Consider the following 10000-nt stretch of genomic DNA (forward strand, 5'->3'; position numbering starts at 1 on the left):
GGTGCGCTTTTTAGTGATCATTTCCACGCTGCCTCTCGCGTGCCATCTCGCTTTTCCCCCGTCTGTCTGTCTGTCTGTCTGTGTCTATCGCTTTCATTTGTATATGTGTATGTATGTGTACGTATGTATGCACGAGTACGTTTGTGTGTGTGTGTGTGTGTGTGTGTGTGTGTGTGTGTGTGTGTGTGTGTGTGTGTGTGTGTGTGTGTGTGTGTGTGTGTGTGTGTGTGTGTGTATTATGCATGCATGTATGCATGTATGTATGTTTGCATGCACGTAAATATGTATGTATGTATATATGCATGTATACTTGCATGCATGATGTATGTATGTATGTATGTATGTATGTATGTATGTATGTATGTATGTATGTATGTATGTATGTATGTATGTATGTATGTATGTATGCATGTATGTATGCATGCGTGTGTATGTATGTATGTATATATTATGCATGCATGCCAGACACACTCAGACATGCAAGACGTCTAAACACCAATATATTACTCACTCTTACGTAAAAACACACAAACGTGGACACAGTCTTCTTTTTCTTTTCTGTTGTTGTTGTTTTAATCGTCTGTCAGTCCTTTACTTCTGACGGTCCGAGTGTCATGGCGGCGCCCAGCGATGCCTCCCTCCCCGGCCTGCTCCTGCCCTTCCGCGGGAGGGAAATGCCTGGGTAATTTGCTGGACTTCTCATTCCTTTCTCGCTGTAATTTATTATCCTCTCTCTCTCTCTCTCTCTCTCTCTCTCTCTCTCTCTCTCTCTCTCTCCCCTCTCTCTCTCTCTCTCTCTCTCTCTCTCAGACACGCATTCGCATACATATACATATAGGCATATTGTGTACAATACCATGTGTATGTATCTCTGTCTATCTATGATTTTTTTGTTTTTTTTTTTTTTGTGTGTGTGTGTGTGTGTGTGTGTGTGTGTGTGTGTGTGTGTGTGTGTGTGTGTGTGTGTGTGTGTGTGTGTGTGTGTGTGTGTGTGTGTCGTTCCATCTATCTCATTCTCACACATACAAGAATCAGAGCAATTGACATTCTGAAATGGAAACGTATAAAAAGAATCCACAAAGAGACGTTTCAACACGAACCGTAGCTCAGTCAGCCATATCAACAAGACCGTGACAGACTCGGCAAAGATGACATTCATTTCCCACGAACTGTGACTCGCCCTGCTGACACGAAGGCAAGGGTGTGTGTATGTGGGGGGGGGGAGGGAGGGGGGCTTTTTCCTTATGGGTGAAAGAGAGACGGAGATGACAGAGAGCTAGGGTTAGACTTAAGTCAAGTAAGTTTATTTACCACCCTGGCTACCTGCTCAGGCGTGGGCAATCGTGATTACAGGTTTACATATATTTGATATAGTACTGTATTCTGTGACTGTATAATTGTACATGGCAAAATAAAAAATATATAAATCATACATCATACAAAAAATGTTACGTTTTTGCCACTGTGTTTACATAACACTGTTCTTTGTTTACATAGTAAATTTAGGATATAGAACGAGTATACCTTCCAATGTATCAGATGAAGTGAAATATTCACATAGCTCTTTATACCTCATGTTGGATAGTCTGAATGGCTGTATCACATGACATTCCGAGATATTGTGCTCAAGCGTTCGCTTGTTTTCTTCTTGTACCGTGCAGTTGTCAGTACATTCTGTAACCTAAACGTATTCTGGCAATAACCACGTCACAATGTCTGGTTTGACTTCGGTGCCACTTCGGAAGGTATGCTATCTCTCTACTGATCATAGTGCCTTATGGTACAGCTTTTAGGCCTTTGAGAGTTCGTCGGATCTGCTAGTTCTTCCTTATGAGAACTTTTCAATATATGTGCAACTCTAGCAAGAAGCATCCTAAGATCTATGTTCACAGTATCTTTGCTGCAGGCTTCCTTCGCCAATTTGTCTACGTGGTAGTGCCTGCGTATGCCAACATGAGATGGTATCCATACAAACTGAATGTTGAAATTGCGCTCTATTGCATAAGTTACGTTACGTGTAATGCAACTCACAATTTCCTCATCGCCACCTGCTTTGAAAGAACTTAGTGTCCGAAGAGAACTTTGAGAATCACAGAAAACTACTCCAGAGCCCCGAGACATTAAGAATTCCGTTGTAAGGAGTATACCTGCCTACTCCGTTTGTGTAGTGCTGGCCCAATTTTGCACTCTCATATTAAGGTGATGTTGTAGTAAGCCATTTTAGTATACAGCGCAAGCACAACCAGCTTGTATCCAGACTGTACGGATCCGTCAGCGTAACACTCGTATACATCATCGCCCATAGATTGTGTGTACCTTTACCGTGGCTAACGCATTTTGTTTTAACACGCAGTTATGTACACTGTTTTTGTAGTAAACATGTAAGGTGCACGACCAATGTTGAATTTTTCCATGAAGGAATGGATCGCCCTTAAAGTAGGTGAGAAAGAGATTAGGGAGAGAGAAGGAGACGATAGCATTGAAGGAGAGAATGAGGGAAGGACAGAGGGAGAATGAGAGAGAGAGAAGAAGGGAGTATGAGAGAGGGAGGAGGACAGAGAAAGAGAGAGAGAGAGAAAGAAGAGGTGAAAGAGAGAGAGAGAGAGAGAGAGAGAGAGAGAGAGAGAGAGAGAGAGAGAGAGAGAGAGAGAGAGAGAGAGAGAGAGAGAGAGAGAGAGAGAGAGAGAGAGAGAGGTAAATACAGCGAAAGAGAGAATAAGAGAGAGACGGTGACATAGAAAGAGAGAAAATGAGAGAGGATGAAAAAAAAAGAACGAGGGCGGGGAGGGAAAAAAAGAAAAACGCTAAATAATAACGATGTTACAGAGAGTGCCTTTGACGTGAGGGGAAAAGAGGGGGAGAAAGAGAGGTTATGCCCCACTCCAGGCAGCGGCGGGTCACGTGACTAGCACAATAGACCTCTGCGTTTCCAGCAACACGACCTTCTGTTATCACGTGCGCGGATTGAAGGGAAAAAAGTTGATGAAAAAAATGGGAAAGATAACCATTGAGGAAGAAACAAACTCGTAAATTATATACAGAGTGTGTGTGAAAAGTGTTATGTGTTCATTTCGGTGTGTGTGTGTCTGTGTGTGTGTGTGTGTGTGTGTGTGTGTGTGTGTGTGTGTGTGTGTGTGTGTGTGTGTGTGTGTGTGTGTGTGTGTGTGTGTGTGTGCGTGTGTGTGTTTTCCCATCCCACAAAACAACATAAACAGACAAATAGAAGGCAAACACACACACACACACACACACACACACACACACACACACACACACACACACACACACACACACACACACACACACACACACAACACAACAAAAAAAAAAAAAAAAAAAAAAAAAAAAATCCACTAAACATCTAACTCAAACGAACCAAACCAAACCAAAAGAATTCCCACAACAACATACACATAAAAAAAAACGTACACGCAAAAAAGAAAATAAGAATAACTAAAAACAACAACTGAAGCACCTGTTCCGCCCCGTGACAAAATGAAAGTGGCGTCCAAACACCCATTCCGACACTCCACACACATGCTTCGTTACAGCCTCCTTGTCTCCGTGTTTGTTCGCGTGTGTTTGTTTGGTCGCGGTAGTCCTCGAGGTGCCAAGAGAGCGAGGCGAGGTGGAGGAGGAGGTGGTGTGGAGGAGGTGGTGGGAGGAGGAGGTGGAGGAGGAGGAGGAGGTGGTGAGGAAAAGGAGGAGGTGGTGTGGAGGAGAAGGTGGTGGTGTGGAGGAGGAGGAGGTGTGGAGGAGGAAGAGGAGGAGGTGCGGAGGAGGAAGAGGAGGAGGAGGAAGAGGAGTGGAAGAGAAGGAACAGGAGAAGACGAAGAAGTAGGAGGAGTTACTTCGTGAGGCGGGATGAGAACAGGCTTGGGTGCGGGGACAGAGTCTGAAAAGGATTGAGTCCACCCTACCCGAAGGTAAGGAAGGTAGGGTCTCAGAAGCAAAAAAAAAAAGCGGTAGGCCCTTGGAGGGGGGACGGGGAAATGCACGAACTGTTAGGGTTTCTCTCTCTTAAGTAAATTCGGTTTGTTTCTGTTTATCTTCCCCTCCCCAGATTCCTCTTTCATATCTCCCTTCTCCACTGAGTCATATTCTTCCAGTATTTAAAAATCATTCATGATAACTACTGTGATAATAGTATCGTAAAATATGCATTTTCAGAAAATAATTTATTATCCTTCTTATGAACTGTACTTTACCATAAGCATTAAACTTTACACAACTGGACATAATAAAACTGGATAGACTCTCTCGATCTACCAGTTCTATACATAAAGAATGCAAATGACAGATCAGTCGTTTTTAAACAAATCCTCCTTCATGGAATAAATAATGAAAATGTTTCCCTTTACATGTTTCGTTGTGATCTACATGATATTAGTACAAACAAACAATATTCTTTTAGATAGTCAAAGGACATATTTACGGTTAAATGTATCCTTCTACATCACATTGTACACATAATACACAGGACATCAAACGCAAAATTAAAAGTGAAACGATTTTAGACCACAGATAAATATTGCAAAAAGAAAAGGTTACTTACTGTATTAACAGCATACATCAGAGCTACTTCCCCACCACCACCATCTTGGAAAGTTGGCACATACCTGTGAAAAAAAAAGAAAAAACAAAATATTAAGATTCGCTTCAGCTTAATAAGATTCACTTTTCAATTAAGAAAAGGCATCCGACATTTTGTTTACCGTGAGAGTCGTGGTACGAAAAAGATTAATGATGATTATAAACACAAATCCCTCTACAAACAGCCATACGACCCAACTTGCGGCAGATAAAACATACTGGAGGTTTTTAGACACTGCCCATTGGCTTTGTGAGGTAAGAAAGGAAAGAAGAGCAAAGAGAGATGGTTGGGACACGTGGGAGACTACATCGGCTAACACATACACTTATGCCTTGAGACAAGGAGAGGGATACGAGAAAGAGAGGAGATGAAGAAGAATGATACAGAGATAGCACCATAGAAGACGCATGAGGAGAGGAGAGACGAGAAGAGATAGATGATGAAAGAAGACAACTCGAGACAGAGAAGACAGCGAGAGATGAGAAAAGAGTTAGAGAGCATTGAGTTTGATGAGGCAGAGAGAGAGAGGAAGAAGAGAAGAGGAGGAGAGAGGTGGGAGACGAGAGAGAGAGAGAAGAGGAGATAAGATATAGGAAGAGAGGGAGAGGAGGAGAGGAGGAAAAGAGGAGAAGAGAGAGAGAGAGATAGAGAGGGAGAGGGAGGAGAGGAGGAGGAGAGGGGAGAGAGGAGAGCGAGAGGAGAGGAGCGAGAGGAGAGAGCGACGAGAGAGAGCGAGAGAGAGAGCGAGAGAGAGAGAGCGAGAGAGAGAGCGAGAGAGCGAGAGAGAGAGAGAACAAAAAAGAAAAAAAAAAAAAGTAAAAGAGAACTGGGATTCTCCAATTACACCAGGGTATTATTTCTGTCCCAAAATAACTTTTATTTGTCTCCGAAGTGGAAGTATCTCAATTAATAATAATTAAAGAAAAGAAAATAAGATGAAATAACATTTAAATTTATTTTGATAGAACATTCATATAATGAAAAGTTGTATACCTAAATAATTGATAGTTCTTAATGGTAGTTAAAGTTGAAAACTATCAAAAGTATTATTCCTGTTGCAGTTTGTATTAAGAAAAATTCAAGGTTTTAATGCGGCGATGGAATTTATCATTATAAAAGATAAACTGCATATTGGAAAAAAACAAACTTTGTCAGTTAATGATGGAGTATTTGAATTTACAAATTTGTCTATATACCTCAGCATTTCATAGGATTCCATGATCAGTTTATGATGATTTTCCTTTATAATCCATATCGGCAGAAGCAAAAAGGCGAAATAAATACAATTAAAATTATAAAGAAAAAAATCCAACCCAAAAATGGGCCTACGTGTAATTCCACACTTGGCATGGAACAGTCTCGAACGCGGGTCTCTAGGATTACTAGATCCCCACGTCAACCATTCCTCCATTTCGAGGCTCTATTTAAACTAAGCATCTGTTGCATCACCATATGAATGATGAACTTGTACGTGTATTTGTGTGTATGACATTTCTGACACAGAATTAAACCGATAAAGTCACCTGGTCAGACGCCAATGAGAGGGAGAGGGGAGGGAGGCGGGAAACACTGAGAGAGAGAGAGAGAGAGAGAGAGAGAGAGAGAGAGAGAGAGAGAGAGAGAGAGAGAGAGAGAGAGAGACGAAACGAGAACCAGAGTTAGAAGAAGAAGAAGGAGAAGAAGAGGAAGAAGAAAAGAGAGAATCTACCGCAGCTCGAAGGCACGGCTCGTAAGCCCTATAAGGTGCAAATGACTTAATGCGGGATTATGAAGTCGCCTTTATGAACTTCCCGGCCTCACTGACCGCCATGAATTTTTAAGACCGGTATTACTGGACGGAAGACGACGCAGAAGAGTGTGAGAAAAGAGAAGGAACAGAGGAATGGGAGACTTGCAATGAGAAGGCGAAGGTAATACACGTGTTTATGGCGATGCAAAAGGTGCTTTGAGGGATTGATAAAACCACTGCTACAGAGGACACCTGAAAAGGGAGAAGGATAGAGGGAGAGCGTGAGGGAGTGGGAGAGAGACAAACTGATAGTGATAGAGGGAGAGTGGGAGGGAGGGAAGCGAGAGATAAATAGACAGATAGATAGACAGGGAAATAGATAGATATATAGATAAATAGATAGGGAGATTAGAGATAAAGATAGATAGAGATAGATAGATATATAGAGATATAGATAGATAGAGATAGATAGACATATATATAGACAGATAGAGAGAGAGAGAGAGAGAGAAGCGGGAAGGAAGTCTATATACGAAGCAGAAAGCTGATGGAAGGAAAGGGTATATAGCAAGGGGAAAGGGGGGGGGGGGCACGGACGGATAACGACCCTGGAAAACAGTTTACGATGATTAAATCTCGATTACAGAGCCACCGTTTAGGGCAAGACTCATAACTAAGGTAGAGTGAAAAAATTAATGGTAAAATGGAGAAGAAATAAAGGGTGCTTTACCTCCACGCGGTTTGTGTGTGTGTGTGTGTGTGTGTGTGTGTATGTGTGTGTGTGTGTGTGTGTGTGTGTGTGTGTGTGTGTGCGTTGTGTGTGTGTTGTGTGTGTGTGTGTGTACATATATGCATGCATATATATTTTTTTTCTCTCTCTTTTTTCTTTTCTTTTTTTCTTTTCTTGTCTTTTCTTTTCTTAATGGGGTGGCTGACCCATAACCCTCCCCCAGGGGAGTAGTTGGTTAGGTTATTATTGTTGGTGGTTCTCAAGCCGCTATCGCATCTATGATAGAATCACCCACTAACCGTATTTTGGTTAGACTTACCCAATAATAAATAAATAATATATATATATATATATATATATATATATATATATATGCATATATACATATATAATATATATATATATATTATATATATAATATAAAATATATATAATATATATATATATAATATATTAATATATATGTATATATATATTTTTTACAATTCAGATTAACAGATTTCGATAGCATACGAGAGAGAGAGAGGGAGGGAGAGAGAGTTAGAGAGAGAGTTAGAGGAGAGAGAGAGAGAGAGAGAGAGAGAGAGAGAGAGAGAGAGAGAGAGAGAGGAGGACAAGAGAGAGAGGCGAGAGTGAGTGTCAGAGAGAGAGAGAGAGAGAGAGAGATAGAGAGAATTAGAGAGAGAGAGTTAGAGAGAGAGAGAGTTAGAAAGTTAGAGAGTCAGAAAGTCAGAGAGTCAGAAAGGGTGAGAGAGAGAGAGAGAGAGAGAGCACGAGAGAGAGAGAGCACGAGAGAGAGAGAGGCAAACCGAAACCTTGCATAACCCTCTCCAGCCCAACCCTCATTCCATAACACGACCCGTAATTAGCTATTCATTATGTGCCGCCACTTAAGTGATTCACAACAAAAGGGTGATATGATAATCACAATTAATAATGTGTCCGAGCGGGTTAGCCCTTACTGTACCAACTCAACGCTCCAGCGAATGATTAATTTTGTCATTAAAAATTACACTTTCTTTTCGTTCCAACGCGTTACTTCGCTTCTCGTGTAAATCATTTCAAAATAAACTTTATCTTCTGGGAGCAAGAAGTTAATTTTCGTCTCATGGATCAAAAACAATGTTAACCTTTCACAAAACTAAAGTTTGAACCATCCTTGATAAAAATAAAGTCTCTTTTCTTTATTTTTTTTTCTTTCTAAAATCGGCCAAGCTCCTCGATTAACAAAACATTTTGCGCATATTTCCACGCTATTAGATTACATCAAAATCGTTTACCAAGTTTGTGACTAAACTTATGTGCCAAAACAGAGACACACATGTGTACACACACACAGACACAGACACACACACACACACACACACATATACATATCTATATCTATTTATCCATCTATCGAAATATTTCACCTATTAATACTTTGCATACATATAATAGTTAAATGAATAAAACAGACAATTCCAACACATAAACCTAAACAATAAGTAATGTAAAGGCAAAAAAAAAAAAAAAAAAAAAAAAAAAAAAAAAAAAAATTAAAAAAAAAAAAAATAAAAAAAAAAAAAACTAAAAAAAAAAAATAAAAAAAAAAAAATACTGCTATCGAAGGCAAGTCTGCTCTTACCCGATTAAACAAAAACAAAACAAACAAAGAGTAAACAAAACATCAACGACCCTTGAACGACAACAGAAGTGCAAAAGATACAAAGAGACGTCAAAAGTTCTCCAAGTCATTTGCATACTTGGCGGGACCAACACTGGATTTCTCGGCGTGTAGACACTTCGTACGCAAATACAAACACGCACATATTGTAGATACAGGCGCAGACATAGACACACACACACATACACGCACGCACACGCACGCACCACACACACACACACACACACACACACACACACACACACACACACACACACACACACACACACACACACAAGTTTGGTTGCAAACACAAGGATATGAAAATGCACATACACTCATGAACACTCAGACATGCTTAAACTGCACACAAGAGCAATAATGAAAAAGCACATACATAGTCATGAACACACACTCATTCATGAACAAACGTACACGTATATGAACACAACACATAATCATCATGAACGAATACTCTCTCTCTCTCTTTCTCTCTCTCTCTCTCTCTCTCTCTCTCTCTCTCTCTCTCTCTCTCTCTCTCTCTCTCTCTCTCTCTCTCTCTCTTTCATCACTCTCTAAAATACACATCAAAACACCACACACCACACAACACACACCACACCACACACACACACACACACACACACACACAAATACACGCAAACACAGACAGCACTTTATATCGTCTGCTTAATTAGCAAATATAAACATCACTAATTCAACAAAGTATCTGGAAACGCTAACAATAGCGACGATGCAATCCATTAGACCCGCTGCTTTACAAATCACACCGAATAACCTGTAATTATTGAGCAAATATTTGAGAAAAATGCCGAATTTCTTGCTGTGTTTACTGTTATTTCTTCCTCTGTTTACTATTTGCCTCGACTAGTAGGGTGGCTAGTTGGTCCTCCAGCGAGCAAACTGCTTAAGAAGGCTGGTTAAGCGGCTGACCAATAGGCAAATGGAGTAAATAGTGAACAACTGAGCACTCCTGCTTTTATTTCTACAGCCGCATTCACTCTCCCCGCGCAACAGACGGGGCGTGTTCAACTGTTCATCGTCCCCTCCTGGTTGTAAATCCCCGAGTGTTCATCGCCTTCCACATGACTTCCATCCTGCTATCTTCCAGCACGATAACGTATCTCTATGGCGCGATATAAAACGAAACTTTGCGGCATGCACGTCGCCACTTCCATCAGCCCCCGGGACCGATCCGGGGCTTAAGCCGGAGAGGCCTGGCGGGACCGAGCAACTACAAGACAATTTGTAAAGTTGCGGGTCAACTCGGCTGAGTTATGG

This window comes from Penaeus monodon, chromosome 16, assembly GCF_015228065.2.
Source record: "Penaeus monodon isolate SGIC_2016 chromosome 16, NSTDA_Pmon_1, whole genome shotgun sequence".
NCBI classification, from domain to species: domain Eukaryota; kingdom Metazoa; phylum Arthropoda; class Malacostraca; order Decapoda; family Penaeidae; genus Penaeus; species Penaeus monodon.